A 22408-nucleotide genomic window follows, 5' to 3' on the forward strand; every position below is an offset into this window, starting at 1 on the left:
GCGGATGTGGGATAGGGAAGAAGGGAATACTTTAATTAGTTAATCAGGAAAGTTCTGAGCTGAGGGACTATTCAGGTTTTGTGGTGCTTCACATTTATACAATTTGGTGATTCCTTTCTAAGAAAAAGGATGGACAATTTCAAACACTCAATCAAGTATAGGGCCTTGGAAGGGACCTGTTCAAGTGAGAGGCCCTGAAGTTTGACAGTAAACCTACCCCTAGCTGGGACTTGAATGTCAGGAAGATACCTGAAGAGATCATACAGGCTAGGATAGGATGTTCCAGTATTAACTAGTGTGCAAACATGACTAATGACCACAGTAGCACTGTGTACTGTCATCTCAGAAACTTGACACACACAACCCTGGTAGAGGTGAAAGACCACCACCAAGGACCAATATAGAGTTCCCAGGTGTTAAGGTTGAAATTAAGTTCTTTATAGAAAATTAGAAAAGAGGAGGAGTCTTTAAGTGAGATTCATTCCCAATACTTGTGTAAAGAGTCCTGCATATAGTTTACATGTACTTCATTTTCTACTGGTGCAGTAAGAAATTATGACACATGTAACACCTTATAGCAATACCCATTTAGTATCTCATAGTTCTGTAGATCAGAAGTCCAAGTGGGCTCAGCTGGGTTCTATGCTCAGGGTATCACAAGGCCAAAAGCAAGGTGTCAGCTGAGCTGGTCTTTTATCTGGAGGCTCTTAGGAGCTCATACAAGTTGCAGTTGCAGGACTGAGGTCCCATTTCTTTGCTGGCAGTAGACCAGGAGTCATTCTCAACTCCTAGAGTCCTCTCTGTTTCTTAGGCCTGGTCCTTTCCAAATTGCCAGCAACAATGCTGGCTCTCATGCTTTTCTTCCTGTCTCTGCTTCCCTTTCTGCCACCAACCTGAGAGAGGTGTCTGCTTTTAAAAGCTGCTGAAATGAGCTAATCTCCTTATTTTAAGGTCAACTGACCATATAATAAAGCCTAATCACAGGGGTGATATCCCATCATATTTATAGGTTCCAAGGATTAAAGCAGGGACATCTCTTTGGGACTATTTTAGAAATCTTGCTTGACACAGGGTGCATTAAATAATAGTTCCTTACCATATTACATTTCAATGAACATTCCCTGATCACTTCCTATAATCTAAGAACTAATTTAAAGGAAATGAATAAGATATTGTCTGGTAGATCAAGGAGTTTACACATTACTGGAGGAAACTAATATTCAAACAGGTAATTTTTATGTGATGATAAGAGCTAATACTTACACAGAATTTACTAAGTACCTATTCCTATTATAAGCACTATGTGTATATATCATCCTGCAGGGGAAGGGAAGGGATAGAGATAAAGTACTATATACTCTTGAAGCATAGAGGAGTGTATTTTAGTGGGGGCTGAGGGGAAAGGCAGATAGGCATGGCCTATCAGGGAAATCTTTGAGAAGGTAATTCATCCTCAAAGAAGAATAGAAATTGACTAGGCACAAACAGGGTGTGTGTGTGAGAAGGAGGTGGGTGAGGTGGTGTAGGGCTCGGGAATTTTACATGCATAAAGGCAGAAAGAGGGACAGATTAATAGCACCAAAACACAAAACATCAAGAAAGTCATAACAAGATACAAAGCTGGAGGAATAATAACCCTATCATAGAAGGTCTTATATATGAACAAGGGGACATATTTACCATCAAAATGGTAGGGATGATTGAAGGATTTGTAAAAGGGTCACACAAAATTATTCAGAGTAGCTCAGATAGCTTAGATAAAATGTGAAGGAGGCTTAATTTATCCGTGAAACATTTCTCTCCTCCTCAAACATTTGTCCTGTGACTCATTCTTGCTATTAGCAGAGTTAATCAATCCTTGGCATAAACTGAGAATTAAGATCTTGGCTAATTAAGGCTTAAAATATGACCTATCTCATTTTAAAAGAAAATTCTCAAAGACTGAAAAATCATCAGTGCAATGACAAGCCACCCAAACCCTCATATATTTAGATCAGAATGGACAATGCCTTTTTTTTTCTATTTGGAAGGCGAATTTGAATGGAGTTGCAGAGGGAAGCTAGACTTATTGTGATCACTTTGCAGTATATACAAGCACGAAATCCTTATGTTGTACTCCTGAAACTAATATAATGTTATACGTCAATTATACCGCAATTTAAAAAAAAAAAAACATAAAATGAATGGAAGCTTTGAGAAGAGCTTGGTGATTACTAGGCACAACTAAAGGCTCTTGGAAAATGAGCCATGCTAAATTAAGCTCACTGGTTTATTGGTCACCTACTTGTTTGTTTTGTTAAAAATGTGAGGCTAAGTCAGAATGATGTAGAGTGTGAGAGAGTAGCTACAATTTATAGTTTCTCAGAGCTGTTCGACTTTACAACTACATTATAGACACTGGATTTCTTAGTCTGAACAATTTCTCCAACTCTATCAGCTTTCCATTTTTCTTAAGTATCTTCCACATTAACCTAATCTATTTTTCTACTTTTTAACCCCTCCAATTTCTTTTTTTTTTTAAAGATTTTATTTATTTATTTGAGAGAGAGCAGGAGAGGGGGGAGGGTCAGAGGGAGAAGCAGACTCCCCGCTGAGCAGGGAGCCCGATGCGGGACTCGATCCTGGGACTCCAGGATCATGACCTGAGCCGAAGGCAGTCGCTTAACCAACTGAGCCACCCAGGCGCCCCTTAACCCCTCCAATTTCCTTTCATTCATCAAGAGTGAATATATCTTATTATATATATATTGGGCTTTAGATACTTCTAGTTTCCCCAAACTATATGAATTTTATTTAAGTGTCCAATATTATTACACCTATTGTACATATCTTCACCTCTGACTCATCATCCTTCTTACTGTTGGTATACACACACACCAATTCACCTATTATATGTAAATTACATGTAACTCCTTTGATATTTATTTATTTTTTAAAAGATTTATTTATTTATTTCCGGGGAGGGGAGGCAGAGGGAGAGAATCCTTTAAGCCAACTCCCTGCTGAGCAAGGAGCCTAACTCGGCTCCATCCCACTACCCATGAGATCACCACTTGAGCCGAAACCAAGAGTCAGACACTTAACTGAGCCACCAAGGCGCCCCTCCTTCGATATTTATTTCTCAAGTTATCTTAATTTATTTCACTTTAATCCTATTTCAGATTCCTCCTTGCAAGTTTTATCCTTTTTATATATTTTTGTTTTTATAGATAAAATTCTATAACTGACATTCTTTTCTACCTTGTTGGTATCTGATTAACTAGGAATAAAGAAGACTGTATAGTCTCCATTCACACTTAGGGTTGTAAAAGAAGATATGAAAGATGTGCTGAGAGGGATAAAAGTTATATTAGCCATGTATGTATAGATACGTAAAACAAACAGGCTGAAATTATGAATGAAAATGTCCTTATTCTTATTTTTATTTTTTAAGTTTTTATTTAAATTCCAGGTGCTTAACATAGTGTTATATTAGTTTCAGGTGTACAATATAGTGATTCAACAATTCCCCATTAGCTGGTGCTCATCTCTAGAATGTCTTTATTCTTTTTTTTTTTTTATTCATTTGAGAGAGTGTGTGTGAGTGGGGGGAAGGAGAGAATCTTAAGCAGGCTCTCCGCCGAGCACAGAGCCTGACTTGAGGCTCAATCCCATGACCCAGGAGATCATGACCTGAGCCAAAACCAAGAGTCAGATGCTTAATTGACAGAGCCACACAGGTGCCCTGAGAATGTCTTTATTCTTAATTAATTTACATCCAAGTGGGCAATGAGCTAAGATATTTCTACCTGGGAAGGTAACTAATTTTCACTTTTCTTTTAGCATAGGTTAAAAGCAAACCTTAGAGTAGATGAGAAGTCCATTCCTCTGCATGTTTTCATAAAGACTATTGCAATGTTCTACTTCTTCAGGTACAGGAAATATTGGCGTGGCATCAGATTCATTCAGCATGGAATGAAAGCTTGAAAACCTGTCCCTATAGCCTTGGTCCGGTACTTTTGTAGCATTCTTCCGTGCTTACTATGGCACTCTTTCGGGCTTCCTTCATCTCCATCACTTCTATCACACTTCAACCCTGTTTACTTCATTTCTAGAGATGAACTCTGACATAGTGTCGTTTTTTTGTATTATAAGATATCTGGTATGTTATTGACTTAATTCTGAAGACAAATGTTTCCTCTGGCCTGAAGGGAAGAAAAGGAAGAACATAGAAAGAGAGTACTAATATTTTGAAGTGATAAAGCTGTTCTCTATCTTGATTATGGTTATGGTTACATAATGGTAAACATTTGTCAAAGATCATAGAACTGTACATGAAAAAGAATGAAATTTACTATAGGTAAATTATACCTCATTGAAAAAGAGAGAGAGAGAGAAACCACCTAAGTTCTAAGACTGTTAATGTTGCAGCCAGAAAAAATTATGCTATGTTCATAAGGTTATTTATAACCTGATAATAATTTTCTTGTTACAATAGTAAATATTACTAATCTTCAATATAGCTTAATTACTCTCTTTAAAACTGGAAGAAAACAGTTAAGTTCTCAAAAGCCATCTTATACTCTAGTCATTTGTTCTTCAGAAGTTTAAATTTGAACTTCAGTTATCAAACTGGTTAATGAAGTGTGGCAGGGAGTCCACGTCCAAGATGGCTCCCAGTTAGTTCTGGCTTTGTCAGGTGCTATATCTCTCCCTTCTTATCTCTCTATTGCTCTGCCTCTATGCCTCTATTCCTCTACCTCTTCTTCCTGTATCTCTCTTTCTCTCTCTCTCCACCCCTCAGTTTCTCCTTTCCCCACTGCTGATTTAACTTTCTCTCCTCTTTTCTTGTCCCTTCCTCTGCATCCCTTCTTCCCCCTTCTAAATCTTTCCATTTCTCTTTCCCTCTCTCTGTCTCTGTCCATCATACCCTCACCTTTCCTTCCATCCTCCTCGTCTTCCCCTCTTCCTTCCCTTCTTTTTTCTCCACTTCCCCCTCCTTTCCCTAATGTATCTGTCTCTTTTTTTATTTTGCATCATCTCTCATTACTTATTCTATCTTCTTTGCCCTTTTCTTCTGAAGGATACCTGCCTTCAAACTTAAAATATTATGAAGATTCTAAGATCAGCTTAATGATTAAAGTCAACTTAAAAGGTCCCATCAAAGTTTTCTGAAATACAAAACATCTCAGAAATGTGGAGGTTATGAGATCCTCAGAAATCAATGCCAGTATTGAGAAACAGGAAGACAAGAAAGACCTCAGAACAGCTAATGTAAATGTCTCAAAGTCCATGAACCCATTTACTTTACATATGGGAGCTCCTACCTTTTCCTCTCCAGATCTTATTCTTAGCCTGCAGTAAATTAGGGGGAAAAAAAAAAAAAGGAGGAATGCTGCTAAAGTCAAATTCTTGGCAGCAAGTGACAGGTGACACCCGAAGAGTAAAGGATTATATTGTTTAACAACCATAACAACAAAAAGCAGACACAAGACCTGAGAAAACATAACAGCATGGACCCAATCAACAAATGCACAAACAGTCATATACTCTTCAGTAGTCTGGAACAAATTTATATAATAGAGGATATTCATTATAATAAATTATGGAGAAAATATCACATTTTATTTAGCTATTTAAGAAGGCAAGAATGTACATTGTGAATATTTGGGTAAAACATTAAAAAATGTGACCCTTAAAATGTAAGCTCTGGACATGAAGAAAATTTAGATATGAGGAATATCACATTTCCAGATGATTTTAATAAAAAGTTAATTATATTAAATAAAGCCCAACTATTAGTTTTAGTTTTTGTCGTTGTAGGAAAAAAATTCATAAATTCAGCTTTCGGTACAGTAGAGTCCAACAGATCCTAAGACACTAATGCCCTTAAAATTAGAAATTTAAAATGATACAAAAAGTATTACAGGTGTGCATCAACCTCATCTTGAGCACAAGCATTAAACTGGTTCTAAGATTAACTTCCTTCTGTCCATAAACACAAGTTAGCAAGTTTTTAGACTCCTTACTAGTTAATAGTAAAAATGGATCCTGTAGATATGTTTTCATTCTCCAGCTAGTTCTAAGATCCTTTAAGGCACATTCAGTTTCTTCTATTCTCTCACATTGTGAAGTATTATGTCCCTTATGTTATGCATGCTTGACAAATGCTTATGATTGATTAACTGAGTGATACAGGAGTTTCCAACGGGGGCTGTTGGCAAACATAATACATTTTTTTCAAATGTGCTGCATACATGGGCATTGTAATCATTTCTCAGGGACCACAGATTAAACTTCCCCCTAAATGTTCATCAGACTTATTTTGAATAGTTTTTGTTTTCTGCTTTTAAAGCTAATTTATTCTCATTGCAAAATTATCAGGAAACAATAAAACATATAAAGAAGAAAATAATGTCACTTGTAAATTCCATTACTCAGAAATCTGCTAGCATTTCTGTGCATTGAGTACCTTCCAGATTTTTTTCTTTCAATACATTCATGAATACATACCCATATGTATTTATTTATTAATTTTTTTGTTTCAAGTTTGTATTTAAATTCTTGTCAGTCAACATATATGGTAAAATTGGTTTCAGGTGGAGAATTTAGTGATTTACCACTTACATACAACACCAAGTGCTCATCACAAGTGCCCTCCTTAAAATCCGTCACTCATTTAGCCCATCCCCCACCCACCTCCCTATTTATTAAAATTTTTTTAATTGAGGTATAATTGACATATAACATTCTATTAGTTTTAAGTATACAACCTATATTATATTATGAAATGATGACCACAATGTGTCTAGTCAACATCCATTACCATAAATAGTTACAAAATATTTTTCTAGTGATGAGAACTTTTAAGATTTACTCTCTTAGCAATTTTCAAATATGCAATACAGTACTATTAACTATAATCACCATGTTGTACATTATATCTCTATAACTTATTTATTTATTTATTAAGATTTTATTTATTTGAGACAGAGAGAGAGAGAGAGAGCATGCACAGAGGGAGAGGGAGAAGAAGACTCCCTGCTGAGCAAAGAACCTGTGGCAGGGCTGGATTCCAGGACTCTGAGATCATGACCTGAACTGAAGGCAGATGCTTAACAGACTGAGCCACCCACCCAGGTGCTTATTTATTTTATAACTGGAAATTAGTACCTTTAAAAAAAAGGATTTATTTATTTGAGAGAGAGAGAGAGAGAGAGAGAAATAGCACAGGGGAGGGGCAGAGGGAAAGAATCTTCAAGCAGACTCCCCACTGAGCATGGACCCTGATTTGAGCCTCGATTTCACGACCCAGGAGATCATGACCTGAGCCACAACCAAGAGTCAGATGCTTAACTGACTGAGCCACCTAGGTGCCCCTGAAATTTGTACCTTTTGACCCTTTCATTCGTGTTGCCTGCCCCCAACCCCCACTTCTGTTCTCTGTATCTATGAGCTTTTTTTTTTTTTTATTCCACATATTAGTGAAATGGCATGGTATTTGTCTTTTCCTGTCTGGCTTATTTCACTAAGCATAAAGCCCTCAAGATCCAACCATGTTATCACAAATGGCAAGATTTCCTTCTTTAATGTAGCTGAATAATATTCCATTTTATATATACTACATATGTATTCATATATATACCTCATTGTGTGTGTGTGCACCACATTCTCTTTTTCCATTCACCGATTCATGGACACTTAGGTTGTTTCTGCATCTTGGCTATTGTGAATAATTCTGAAATAAACATGGTGGTGCATATATCTTTTTGAGTTAGTGTTTTTGTTTTCTATTTTTTTTTGAAGATTTTATTTATTCATTTATGATGGAGAGATACAGAGAGAAGAGAGAGAGAGCATGAGCAGTGGGAGAGGCAGAGGGAGAGGGAGAAGTAGGGTCCCCACCTAGCCAGCAGCCAGACTTGGGGCTTGATCCCAGGACTCTGGGATCATGACCTGAGCTGAAGGCAGACGCTTAACCAACTGAGCCACACAGGCACCCGTGTTTTTGTTTTCTTTGGATAAATAGTCAGAGGTGGAATTGCTGGATCATGTGGTAGTTCTATTTTTAGCTTTGTGAGTCACCTCCGTACTGTTTTCCGTAGTGGCTGCACCAATTTATAATCCCACCAAGAGTGCACAAGTGTTCCTTTTTCTCCACATCCTCACTAACTCGTGTTATTACTTGATTTTCTGATATAGCCATCCTAACGGGTATGAGGTGATATCTCATTCTGATTTAGAACAGGTTTATTTTAATTTTTTAAATTTTATTTTGTTATGTTAATCACCATACATTACATCATTAGCTTTTGATGTAGTGTTCCATGATTCATTGTTTGCGTATAACACCCAGTGCTCCCAGAACAGGTTTATTTTTTTAAAAACAACGAGATCACTTTACACAGAATTTAATAATCATCTTTCTCATTTAGCGATACATCATGAACATCTTTCCATGTCAATGAATATAGGCCTACTGTATATAAATGTACTATATTTTAATCAATCTTCTTTTGATGACTTTTCGGGCATTTTATAATTTCCTACTATAAAAAAATGCTTAACTGAATATTTTTGACTCATCCTTCTTAAGGAAAAATTCCTTGAATGTAATTGCATAACAGAATTTTGAGCTCCAAGCATGAGATTAGTAAATACTTACTGATTGATCATCAGACTATATGACTGATTATAGGAACCCAAATATTATTTAGCTAATTTGGAATGGTTAATGTTTTAGGCAGATGAAGGTGTTTTATAAAAGTATATTTTTGAGGTATTTCTAAATAGCTCCACTGACAAGTACTTTGAAATGACTATTTAGTAAGGATATTTTTGAGAACTTTTTTGGTCTAAAGTTTTGGATAAACTCAATACACACATAACTACCAAAGTCTTGATATCACTATCTCCCACAGGGAACTACTAAATCACAGTTGTTTTTGTGGTTGATACTCTCAGTGATGTTAAGCATTAATGATGTTCCCTGCTAATCATAGGGAGATTCTTTATAACTGTAGTTTGTTTATCACGTATCAGAGGAAGTGGTAAATTCATACTAGAAATTAAAACTTTTTTTGTTAACTCAAGGATCTTGGGGAGATATTGACCTTTTACACTTAAATGACTAGTGAGTTGAGTTTTAGAGAAAGCTTTTTGATGAAATTATAGTCAGACAAATTCATGAATTCTTGAAAGAATTATGTGATGCAGTTAATATAACAAAGTTAATATAGCATGGTATTTAGGAGCATGCATAGGCTTTGATATTTGATAACTTGGGGTGGAATACAACTGTTTTCTCTGGAGCAAGTAACAACTTTAAGCGTTAGTGTTCTCATTTTAAAAATGGAGATGATAATAATCTTAAAGTTATTGAGAAGGCCAAATGAGATAATGCAAGGTGACTGTCATATGATAAGCAGTCAAAAAAAAAAAATCAATCCTTCCTTCTTAGAATCATAACGACACTCTACCTCCAGCAGGTAACTATTACTACTGTTGAGAGATGAGAATTCAACCTCAACCAATTAACAATGACCATTAAAATTAATTCCACATATAGGGTTCTATATGATTTGGGGTGTGTAAATATGTACAACCACACTAATTTTATTGATTGTTAGAAAAAAAGCCTGAATTAGTAAAAGACATGAATTACAGATTTTTTAAAGTAAAGATAGCTATATTACGTTGAAATTCATTTAATAACCATAAGTAAACTAAAGGTTTTCAATAAGTTATTTGAAGGAATACATTATGTTTCAGAAATAAAAGTAAAACTAGTGCTTTTTCATTTATAGATTGCTAGTAAGTTATTGTGTGCTATCAAAACTTCTTAAGGTCACTGCACAAACTGCACAGTAATTTTAAACATTTCCCCCCTAAAAATCTCATTCTCCTAGAGGATATTGTACTCAGAAAGGCAAATTTGTCAACTTAGGATTTTAAAAACTACGGGTTGACTTACTGTGACTTTTTTTCACTATGTGAGTATTTTTTATATAAGCTGGATAAAGGAAAATTGAGAGGAAAATGACCTTTTCATTGAAAGCAATGTTAGCTTTAAACTAAAACATATAAAGTATCAGAGACCCTAGCACTTCAACCTAATTCAACTAATAAATATTAAGCTCATATTATGGGTCCAGCATTGTGTTAGGAATACAGAGATGAATTCTAAGCAGATGTTAATGCTGGGAGGGAATTTAGAGATAATTTAATACAATCCCTTTAATGGACAGAGGAGAAAATTAAGGCCCCCGAGAGATGAAGTGGCCTTCCCACAGTTAGTAGATTAAGTAACAGAGCCAAGATTAGAGCACTTCCAATTTAGTATTCCTTGCATAGCCTCACGCTAACTGCCCCAAGGTTTTACAAAAGATACTTGGTACCGTTTTTACATTGAGTAGAGCTCTTGTGGCTGGGCTATCCTAACAAAGCAGGTTGGGAAAATTTCCATGATAGTCAGCATCTCAAAATAGCAGCAGGTCACTGCAGTTTTGTTCCTAACTCTGTAAGAAAGAAAGAAATTCTAATTATACAACTGGCACTGGACAAATGGTCCCTCTCAATCAATTTAAATGCTTACCATGTGCCTGGCTCTGTGTTATACTCTAGGAATGTAAAGTAGACTCAGACAGTTTTTGGCCAGAAGAAACTAACAGTCTAATGGAGGAAACAAACCTATAAGGAAATTAATTTCAGTAACATTGCACAGCTTAAACCAATGCCCAGGAGAATGCATTTCAATTTTTAAAAACCATTAGTTGTTAAAATTTTGTTATATTTTTAGGGTGTTTTGGCCAGGCACAAATACCCAACTCCTACTCCAGTTAACCTTCTAAGAAGTTCCTGGGGCAGGAATATGCAAAAGAAACCATGACAAAGTGAAGCAAAGTTAGCACCTTGGCTGCTAAATTCAATGCAGATGAATAGGATAAACTGAATAATAGTTTTAGGGGCGCAACCATTTTTCTAATCTAATTGGATTTAAATTACCTTAGGCCAAAATACCTTTAATACCCAAACTCACATTTTAAAGATTTTATTTATTTATTTGTCAGGGAGAGAGAGAGAGCGTGAGAGCACACAAACAGGGAGCAGCAGAAAGAGTTGGAGAAGCAAGCTCCCCGCTGAGCAAGGAGCCCAATGTGGGACTCACTCTCAGGACCTAGAGATCATGACCTGAGCCGAAGGCAGACACTTAACCAACTGAGCCACCCACGCGTCCCTCAGACTCACATTTTATTTATTTTTTAATTTTTTTAAAAAAGATTTTATTTATTTACTTGAGAGAGAGAGAATGAGAGACAGAGAGCATGAGAGGGAAGAGGATCAGAGGGAGAAGCAGACTCCCCGCTGAGCAGAGAGCCCAGTGTGGGACTTGATCCCGGGACTCCAGGATCATGACCTGAGCCGAAGGCAGTTGCCCAACCAACTGAGCCACCCAGGCGCCCTCGGACTCACATTTTAGATCTTATTCTGGTCACATGGAACAAAAATAAGTGTCAGATTGATGGTAAGCTAGCTGATCAGGCCTCTGACATTCTAGACCAGTCTTTATGCTCTGATACCTGGAAAAAAGCAAATCAGACAGAGCCCCTACAACCTGATATTTCACACTTGGTATCCCACCCACTATCAAATATGGCCTAATCAATGACTTTGAAGCTAATAACCCCTTCCTCTCTTCCTGGGCAGTTTGGTTTCTTTGCATAAGGCACTATTTCCTCCGTAGAGTGTTCTTTTCCTTTTATTCTGCCTAATAACCTCCTTAAAAACACCACTTAAATTTTATTTATAAAACCTTTTATTTGATGTTGGTAGATTTGGATCAATCCTTTTCATTGCACCACCTCACCCATTACATTCATGAACATATAGATAACTAAGATGTTTAGTCTTAGTCTGCTCTCTGGAGTCAACAGAAGAGTTGAGAATTTCCACAGAGGAGCTGCCCAAGCACGTAGAGCTTTAAATATTTTTAGATAGGTCACGAGAAGTGACAAACATTTTGAATGATTACAGCTCTGCAATTCTACTGTGAACCCATTTTTCTTTTTGAAACCTTGGCATTACACAAGAAACAGACACTCTGACAGAATCTGATGATTATCTCATGAGGAAGTGCAGCTGCGGAAAACAAAAAGCGACAACCTGGCAACTTTGGTCCGGAAAGCTTTGTCTTTAATTCTATCTTTTCATAAGCTTGATCCAAGCGATCTGTAATACTAGGTGTTTGCCATGTTTGTCACTTTTGAATGACACCGGACTCATAAACTTTTCCATGTCAAACCTCACGGTTTCCCCTCAAAACACATTTTTATACTCCCATTAAAACAATCATTTAATTAGCTTGTTTTTCAGATTACAATCTGCAGGAGAGTTACTTACTCAGTTTAGGTCTTCAATTCCGTTGAACACACACTGACTGCATGCCTACTCTGTGGCAGGCCTCCTGCCAGGTGCTAGAGATACCAAGATGAGGAATTCACACTGTGTGAGGGTAGACTAGCCAACTATAATAAAATGTTGACAAATGCTATAGGAGTAGTCGGAGCACTGCTACAGGAAGGCAGAACACGGAGGCATAATTCTTGGGTGAAAGGGAGATCAGTGCTGGAGAAAAGCAATCATTGGGATTGTTGCCATGACAATATGGCATCCAGCGTCAGCTTCCCCTCCAGTGTTCCTTGATGTTTGGATTTTACACCCTGATCCACCTGCTTCTTCAGTTTCCTTTCTAACTATTCTGACATTCACAACCCCTTCTGTGACTCAACCCTTTTCTTGTTTTCATCTTCCTTTGCTTCTTGCCCTCTTCCTTTTGGCAAACCACCAGTCTGCCTTGTTCACAGAGCAGATAGTTACTCTTGCACGAATTCCCTCGACTTCTGCACTTCTCCACTTCCGCCACCCCTGGTATTTCAAATGATACATGTTTTTTGGGTTTTTTTGTTGTTTGTTTTTGTTTTTGAGTGAATGCATGCATGAATGAATATGTCGGACACTATTTCTACTTAGATGCTGGGGATACACATGCTAGTAAGACGGGTTTCTCCCTGTGGTCATCTCCTTTTTTGATTTTCCCATCTATTTGTCCTCCATGTACCTCAAGTGTAACATATCCAATTCTGTATTGCCTTACTCCCATGCTTTGCACTGATTGGTCAGTTCTAGGTCGTTTGTCCTCTCCTAGAACTAATAGCTGGATTGGGGGTGGGTACAGGACTGACAATGCAGGGAGGGTGACTTCCCAACAAAAGTCAGGGTGCTGTTATCAAAAGAAACATGAAAGATTGGGCAGGCAATACTAAAGATGTCTACTATATACTGTAAACAAGCTCTCTGTGTATGTGCAGCTTGGTGGAAACCCAATTTGTAATCAAGATACTGAGTTTTGAATGACTGAATTTGCTGTGATCGAAACGGTTTGAATAGCATTCAGTAACTCACATTCACTATTTCAAGAATGTAAGTTATGACAAAGTAGTATCTTATGTTTTATAGAAAGCATTTTAACTTCTATTCATTTTTTAGAGAATATGTGAAAAAATCGAATTAAAAGATTCTGCGGTGCAACTATAAATATATCTCTTCCCCAAAAGCCTGAAAATAATGCCCACTTATACAAGCTAATTTATGGAGTATTCAGGAGCTAAATTGTTTGTGTGAAAGAAATAAGACTTTGTTCCCTTGTCCTAGCAAAGCCTTGGTACCACTGAGATTTTGAGATCCTGTACCTGATGGAGTCCCCCAGTGTATCGTAGAATAGAATTACCTCTTTATATCAGGGAATGAAAACTCATATTAAAGTAGTACAGGGCATGTTTTGAGAACAATATACTTCATAGCCAACCAACAATCTTTACTAGAAATGCTGAGATAAAAATAATTACTAAATTTGCACATAAATCTCCATAAATAAAAAAAAAGACACCAAAAGTATTTATTATCTCCATTTTATAGGCACAGTTAGCTTTGCTTAGATAGTATGTAAGTCTAAGAGGAAAGCCTAGTGATTATCACTATAAAAAACACTTACTGTGATAGACACTTGAAACAGTAGTGAACATGTGACACAAATCAGTAAACATTAAGTGTAAGCAAAGATAAAGTACCTATCATGTAGGGTTGCCAGGTAAAACATAAGATACCCCATTAAATTTGAATTTCAGATAAAAATAAATAATTTTTTAGGATAAGTATGTCCCTAGTATTTCACAGGAAATACTTATAGTAAAAAATTTTATTTTTCTGAAATTCTAATTTAACTGGGTGTCCTGTATTTTTACTTGCTAAATCTATCAACTGAGCTATCATAACATAGTGATTTAATTTCTTAAAGGACACAAAGATTATCAGAAGTTCTGTGGTTTGTGGAAGTTGAGGCTGGAAGGAATTTGCTACCACATTCCCTACTGGTGAGGCCACGTTTCCTTTAAATGGATTCAATTCAATTTAAGCAACATTTGTAGAGTGTCTCCTAACCCTGATGGAGTTCTAGGTGCTGGCTATGTAGAGTTGAATAAATTGCTTTCTTAAGATTCTCCGAGCTCAAGTGAAGATGGTTTCAGCCTCTGGCACAGGTGGTCCAGAAATAATGTGTGAAGAAGAGAAAGCAGAATATGACCAATGAGCAAATGTGACTGTGAGGAAATAGTTGGGTAGAAAAAATTATATAACAGATGATGAGCAAGTAGAAACATCACTTTAAGAATATATAGCAGCAGATATTAATAATGTGCTATGAGAGAGAGAGAGAGAGAGGCTCATGTGCCACCAGAGGATGTGACATTATATCAACAACTTACTCTGGAAATAGATTAAAAAATTATTTGTCATGTCTTTTTTGAAAGCAGTGTTGAAACCAGTTAATGTGTAAAAACTCCTCCCACTTTTCCTTTTTTCTTTTTTAAATTATTTTTTATTTTTTGAGAAAGAGAGAGAGGGGGAGGGAGTTGGGGGAGGGGCAGAGGCAGAGGGAGGGTGAGAGAGAGAATTGTAAGCAGGCTCCACACCCAGTGCGGAGCCTGGGGCAGAACTGGATCTCTCGACCCTGAGATCATGACCTGAGCCAAAATCAAGAGTCGTCACTTAATCCACTGAGCCACCCAGGTGTCCCAAAACTTCTCCCACTTTTCAAACAAAAGAATGCCAGCTCATTAATATGGAAGAAAGAGTAGAATTAGGAAAATCACCGTTTGGAGCCCTTGATGGAAAGTTGATTCAGGCAAAAATAATCAATAGAGCCAAAATCATTAAGTGAGAATCTGATGAAAAAGAATATATTTGCAGAGTGTGTCCACAAATTAGATCTTAATTGTAAAGGGAAAAACCCCCTTGCTTTTACGGTGGAGACACCTGATCACTTAGCATAGCTATCGAACCTAGTGTCACAACAGACAAGCTGAAGTATGTGGTTCTGGGTGTGGTCACAAGATTATAGTGTCAGTATGACACAAGTGTTTAAACTAAATCTAATCAAGTTTTTAGACCCAATTCCCAGGTTACAGGAAAGAGAAAGAAAAAAAAAAAAAGAACAAATTTAGTGACACCAGAAGGCAGGTCAAATCACTAAAAGGCAGTGTTTTGTATGCAATTTGGTCAGAGAAGCCTGAAAAACCTTTTGGTTTTGAAGGTAGATGAGCAGAGGTTGCTTCCCTCGGCTTTTATTGAAAGCCCTATTTATTCATAAGGATAACATGTTGATGCTACTGGTCTGAGCATTTTATTCAAATATAAAGGAATAATTTTATGCTATCTAGAAGAATAACTCCAATTTCAACATGAGGAAGCAATGCAAATTTAAGAAACAGTGAGCTTTACTGAGAATCAGAGACCTTTTTCTAAATAAAAGAAGAAACTGTTCCTGTCTAAATACGGGCATTTTGATTGCCTGGTTCCGCTGATCCCTTTTTGCTGCTTGCTACATTAAGTTCTCGTTCAATGTGCACTTGCCTTCTTTGCAATGAAAGCAAATTAATCTCTAACATTGATTTTTAAAATGTTCTTTAGACTGCTAACTAGATCATTTCTTGCTGATGCTGTTACACTGCTGTGACATTTTGGACTTAGTGAATGGCATTGAAAATCACCTTTCTTAGGTTATACTTAAGCTTAGGTGAAATAGCAGAGAAGCACACGATTCATTTCCTTCCCTATAGAATGCAGAGAGCTTAGACTATGGGCTCTTCTTGATTTGGAGGAGAGAGAATTGGGAGATGTTAGAGCTTTACATTCTGTTTTTGAGAGAGGAGAAACCTCAGGCTCACCCTTTTGGAGCTGCCACACAGCATAGCTTCTGAGCAGAACTGCCCTATTTTTGCCACTGGCAACTCCACCCTTGCTGCTCCCAGAAACACCCTTCAGTTTCCCCTCTTTGAACTATGCTATTTTCTTCCCCTACTGGCTAGCACACATCATTACCATTAAATAATAATCAAATACATGTTCTTGTATAATTTAGAGAAATCAATTTATTTTATAGTCTTGCTGCATTAATGTTAAACTTTAGGTAGCTCTTCTATCTTGTATATATAGGCTAATGGTTGAAAAGTGGTTACTTTACTGCATACATGAATAGAGCAGTTTATAGTCTTACAATAGCTTATGGTCTAAGCTAATAGTTCTTAATGTGTAATGTCTACACTTGCAGCATCAACAGCATCTGGAAACTGGTTAAAATTGCAAAAATTTGGGTCCAAACCCAGATTTACTGAATCAGAAACTCTGGGGACAAAGCACAGGAATCTGTGTTTTAATAAACCCTTCAGAGAATTTCTTATGCATACTAAAATTTGGGAACCAGTCTAAGCCATGAGAGTCCTTATGTTCCTTTATTAAGTCAGCACACATGTTTAAGCATCTTTTGTGTACTGTGGTCCATAAAAAAGTAATATAGTAATCTTTGTCCTGAGGTGGTAATATGGTACATAGGAAGAACAAAGTTTACACATAAAGCTATAACAGGCACTTATTGTAATCTGTCTTCCCAACTTCTGGGTGTTTTGTTCCCAGGCTAGAGTCTATAGGTATGAGTGGATGAACCATGTTAACCAATGGCAAAGAGGCTAAATTGACATAGGTATTTGTAGAAAAGAATAGCTCCTGATGTGATTGAAGAGGAAGACTAAGTTATAAGACTTAAAGCCCGGAGTGTTAAAGGTCAGGGAGCTTGGCTGGGATATGGCCCTGAGGGCATTGCACTGCTCTTGGAGGGAAGGCAGGCAAAAAACCTGTAGACATACAGCATGGAAAAAGCAAATCCAAAGAGCACCTGGGCACACAGTGGGGAGGTTATTAGCTCATCTTGGAGTGTCCCAGAGAGATAATGTTCACAGAGAAACCTCTCCAGAAACAAAAGAACTGGAAAGCACCATTTCTCTCCCCTGCTCCTCAGTGTAAGCACAAAGCCACCTATAGGAACCAGCGCAGCAGTGACACTTACTACCTAACTTGCTTATACCAAGCCCCATCCCCAGTGTTCCAGTGGAACCAGCCCTCCTAGTCATACATGCCTCAATCCCAGAGTGGTGAGTCCCTCATGCCCCTCCAAGAAGATCAGCCCAAACCTTTGCTCACACCACGTCTCCTGGTGCAGGAGTTTTGTGGAGACTTGGATCTGGTGGTGGTGGCAACAGGTCTTATTTCACAAAAAGACCAGAGCACACCTAGTTAAAACACACCACATTTAGGCCAGGGACCAAACACTGCCCACAACAGGCAAAGAGATCCCCTGCAGACAAGTGGCCTGAAGGATAAGGCAGCCAGGGTAAAATAGCAGAGCCCACATGGCACCCATCGGAGCCATTCCTGGAAGCATCAGGCCCTTGGGAACAGGGACACTACACAGCAGGGCACTAGAGGACCTCTTTTTATAAGGCCATTATCCTCAAGAACAGGAGATGTGGTTGGCTTTCCTAACACACAGAAACAGGCAAAGACTTGGGAAATGGAGAAAACAGAGAAATTTATCCCAAATGAACAAACAGGAAAAGGCCACAGCCAGAGATCTAAGCAAAACAGATATAAGTAACATGCCTGATAGAGAATTGAAAGTAATGATCATAAGAATACTCACCAGACTTGAGAAAAGAGTGGAAGACAAGAGTGAGACCCTTAACACAAATATAATGAATAACATAACAGAGATAAAAAGGGCTCAATAAACCAAATGAGAAACACTTTTGATGGAATGAACCGCAGGCTGGAAGAAGCAGAGGAACAAATGAATGACCTAGAAGACAGAATAATGGAAAGTAATTAGACTGAACAAAAGAGAGAAAAAATAATTATGCAAAATGAGAATAGACTTAGGGAACTCGGTGACTCCATCAAACATAATAATATTCATATTATAGGAGTCCTAAAAGAAGAGAGAGAAAGGGGGTAGAACATCTATTTGAAGAGATAATAGCTGAAAACTTCTCTAATCTGGGGAAGGAAACAGATATCCAGATCCAGGATGTACAGAGAACTCCATCAAAATCAGCAAAAACAGATTCACACCAAGACATATTGTAATTAAATTGGCAAAATATAGTGATAAAGAAAAAATTTAAAAGCAGCAAAACAAAAGACAGTAAATTAAAAGGGAAAACCCATAAGGCTATCAGGGGATTTTCTAGCAGAAATTTTCCAAGCCAGAAAGGAGTGGCATGATATATTCAAAGTGCTAAACAGGGAAAATCTGCAGCCAAGATACTCTATCCAGGAGGGCTATCATTTAGAATAGAAGGAGAGATAAAGAGTTTCCCAGACAAACACAAACCAAAGGAGTTATGACCACTGAATTAGTCCTGCAAGAAATATTAAAAGGGACTCTTTGAGTGGAGAGACCAAAAGTGACAGTATAAAGGTAGGAAACACAAAAGTTGTAAAAATGAATATTTCTGTAAAAAAAAAACAGTCAAAGAAATTCATAAAATAAAAGGATGTAAATATATCAACATATACCTAAAATATGGGGAGGAAAGTAGTAAAGAATGGGTTCGACTTTATACAGCCATTAACTTAATATAGACCACTATATGCAGAAGATGTTATGTACAAACCTAATGGTAACCATATATCAAAAACCACTAATAAATATGCAAAGAATAAAGGGAAAGAAATCCAAATGTATCACTAAAGAAAATCAGTAAACCATGAAAGAGAGAAAGACAAAAAAGGATCAGAGAAAATCTTCAGACACAACCAAAAAATAAAATAAAATAAATAAAATGACAATAAATACATATATAACAATGATTACTTTGAATTTAAGTGGACTAAACACTCCAATCAAAAGACATTGGGTGACCCACCTATATGCTGCCTAAAAGAGACTCATTTTATTTAATTAATTTATTTTTTATTAACATATAATGTATTATTTGTTTCAGGGGTACAGATCTGTGATTCATCAGTCTTACACAATTTACAGCGCTCACCATAGCACATACACTCCCCAATGTCCATCACCCAGCCACCGCACCCTCACACCCCCCACCACTCCAGCAACCCTCAGTTTGTTTCCTGAGATTAAGAGTAAGAGACTCATTTTAGACTTGCAGATTGAAAGTGAGGGGATGGAGAAACATCTACCACACAAATGGATGTCAAAAGAAAGCTGGAGTACAATATCAGAAAAAGTAGACTTTAAAACAAAGCCTGTAATAAGAGACAAAGAAGGGCAGTATATAATCATAAAGGGGACAACTCAGCAAGAAGATATGATAGAGGGCGCCTGGGTGGCTCAGTTGGTTAAGCGACTGCCTTCAGCTCAGGTCATGATCCCAGGGTCCTGGGATCGGGCCCCACATCGGGCTCCCTGCTCCGCGGGAAGCCTGCTTCTCCCTCTCCCACTCCCCCTGCTTGTGTTCCCTCTCTCGCTGTGTCTCTCTCTGTCAAATAAATAAAATCTTTAAAAAAAAAAAAAGAAGATACGATAGAACAATTGTAAATATTTACACACCCAACATAAGAGCACCCAAATACCTAAAACAGTTAATAACTAACATAAAGGAACTAATTGATAATAATCCAATAATAGTAGGGGACTTTAACACCCCACTTACAGCAATGGACAGATCATCTAAGCAGAAAATCAGCAAGGAAACAATGGCTTTGAATGACACACTGGAACAGATTGATTTAACAGATATATTCAGAACATTCCATCCTAAAACAGCAGAATATACATTCTTTTCAAGTGCACATGGAAAATTTTCCAGAATAAATCACATATTAACCCATAAAACAAGCCTCAACAAATTCAAGAAGATCAAAGTCATCCCATGTATCTTTTCAAAGTTAATAAAAAAAACCTCCCAACAAACAAAAGTCCAGGACTGGATGGCTTTGAAGGTGAATTCTACCAAACATTTAAAGAGAAAGTAATACCTATTCTTCTCAAACTATTCCTAAAACTGGAAAAGAAAGGAGAACTTCCAAATTCATTCTATGAGTCCAGCACTACCCTGATACAAAAACCAGATAAAGACAACACTAAAGAAAAAAAATTATAGGCCAATATCCCTGATGAACACAGGTGCAAAAATTCTCAACAAAATACTAGCAAACCCATTTCAACAATACATTAAAATATCATACATCATGATCAAGTGGGATTTATTCCTGGGTTGCAAGAGTGGTTCAATATCTACAAATCAATCAATGTAATGCATCACATCAATAAGATAAAGGATATGATCATTTCAATAGACACAGAAAAAGCAGTTGATGAAGTATAACATCCATTCACGATAAAACCCTCAACAAAGTGGGTTAGAGGGAGCATACCTCAACATAATCAAGGTCATATATGAAAAAACCCACAGTAACATCATCCTTAATGGTAAAAAACTGAGAGCTTTTCCTCTAAGATCAGGAAAAAGACAAATCGAATGTCCACTCTCAGCACTTGTATTCAGTATAGTACTGGAAGTCCTAGCCACAGCAATCAGACAACAAAAAGACATAAAAGGCATCCAAATCAGTAAGGAAGAAGTAAAACTTTCACTTTTTGCAGATGACATGATACTATATAGGAAACCCGAAAGACTCCACCAAAAAAACCTGCTAGTCCTAATAAACAAATTCAGTAAAGTCGCAGGATACGAAGTTAACGTGCAGAAATCTGTTGCATTGGTATACACTAATAATGAAGCAGCAGAAAGAGGAATTAAGAAAACAAAACCATTTACAGTTGCACCAAAAATAATAAGATACCTAAAAATAAACCTAACCAAAGAGGTGAAAGACCTGAAAAATATAAAACACTGATGAAAGAAATTAAAGAGGACACAAAGAACTGGAAAGACATTCCATGCTCATGGATTGAAAGAATAAATATTGTTAAAATGTCTATTCTACACAAAGCAATCTACAGATTTAATGCAATCCCAATCAAAATAAGCACCAGCATTTTTCACAGAGCTAGAACAAACAATTCTAAAATTCGTATGGAACCACAAAAGACCCAAATAGCCAAAGCAATTTTGAAAAAGAAAAGCAAAGCTGGAGGCATCACAATTCCAGACTTCAAATTACATTACAAAACTGTAGTAATCGAAACAGTGTGGTACAGGCACAAAACCAGACACATAGATCGAGGGAACAGAATAGAAAACCCAGAAATAAACCCACAACTATACAGTCAATTAATCTTTGAAAAGCAGGAAAGAATATCCAATGGGAAAAAGACAGGGTTTTCAACAAACGGTGTTGGAAAAACTGGACAGCCAATGCAAAAGGATGAAACTGGACCACTTTCTTACATAATACACAAAAATAAGTGCAAAATGGATTAGAGACCTAAATGTGAGGCCCGAAACCATAAAAATCCTAGAAGAGAACACAGTCAGTAACTTCTTTGACATCGGGCAGAGCAACTTCTTTCTGGATACGTCTCCTGAGGCAAGGGAAACAAAAGCAAAAATAAACTATTGTGACTTCATCAAAATAAAAAGCTTCTGAAAAGCAAAGGAAGCAATCAACAAAACTAAAAGACAACCTATGGAATGGGAGAAGATATTAGCAAATAACATATCTGATAAAGGCTTAGTATCCAAAATATATAGAACTTATAAAACTCAGCACCCAAAAAACAAATAATGCAATTAAAAATGGGCAGAAGACATGAACAGACATTTCTCCAAAGAAGACATCCAGATGGCCAACAGACACATGAAAAGGTGCTCATCATCACTCATTATCCAGGAAATGCAAATCAAAACTACAATGAGTTTTGAATGCCTCACACTCGTCAGAATGGCTAAATCAGTAACACAAGAAACAACAGGTGTTGGTGAGGATGTGGAGAAAAAGGAACACCCATATACTGAGGAGTTTCTTCAAAAAGTTAAAAATAGAACTACTCTATGATCCAGCCATCACACTACTGGTATTTCTCTAAGAATACAAAAACACTAATGCAAAG

Source organism: Leptonychotes weddellii, chromosome 5 (genome assembly GCF_054177405.1).
Source record: "Leptonychotes weddellii isolate Sample4059 chromosome 5, ASM5417740v2, whole genome shotgun sequence".
Classification (NCBI taxonomy): Eukaryota; Metazoa; Chordata; class Mammalia; order Carnivora; family Phocidae; genus Leptonychotes; species Leptonychotes weddellii.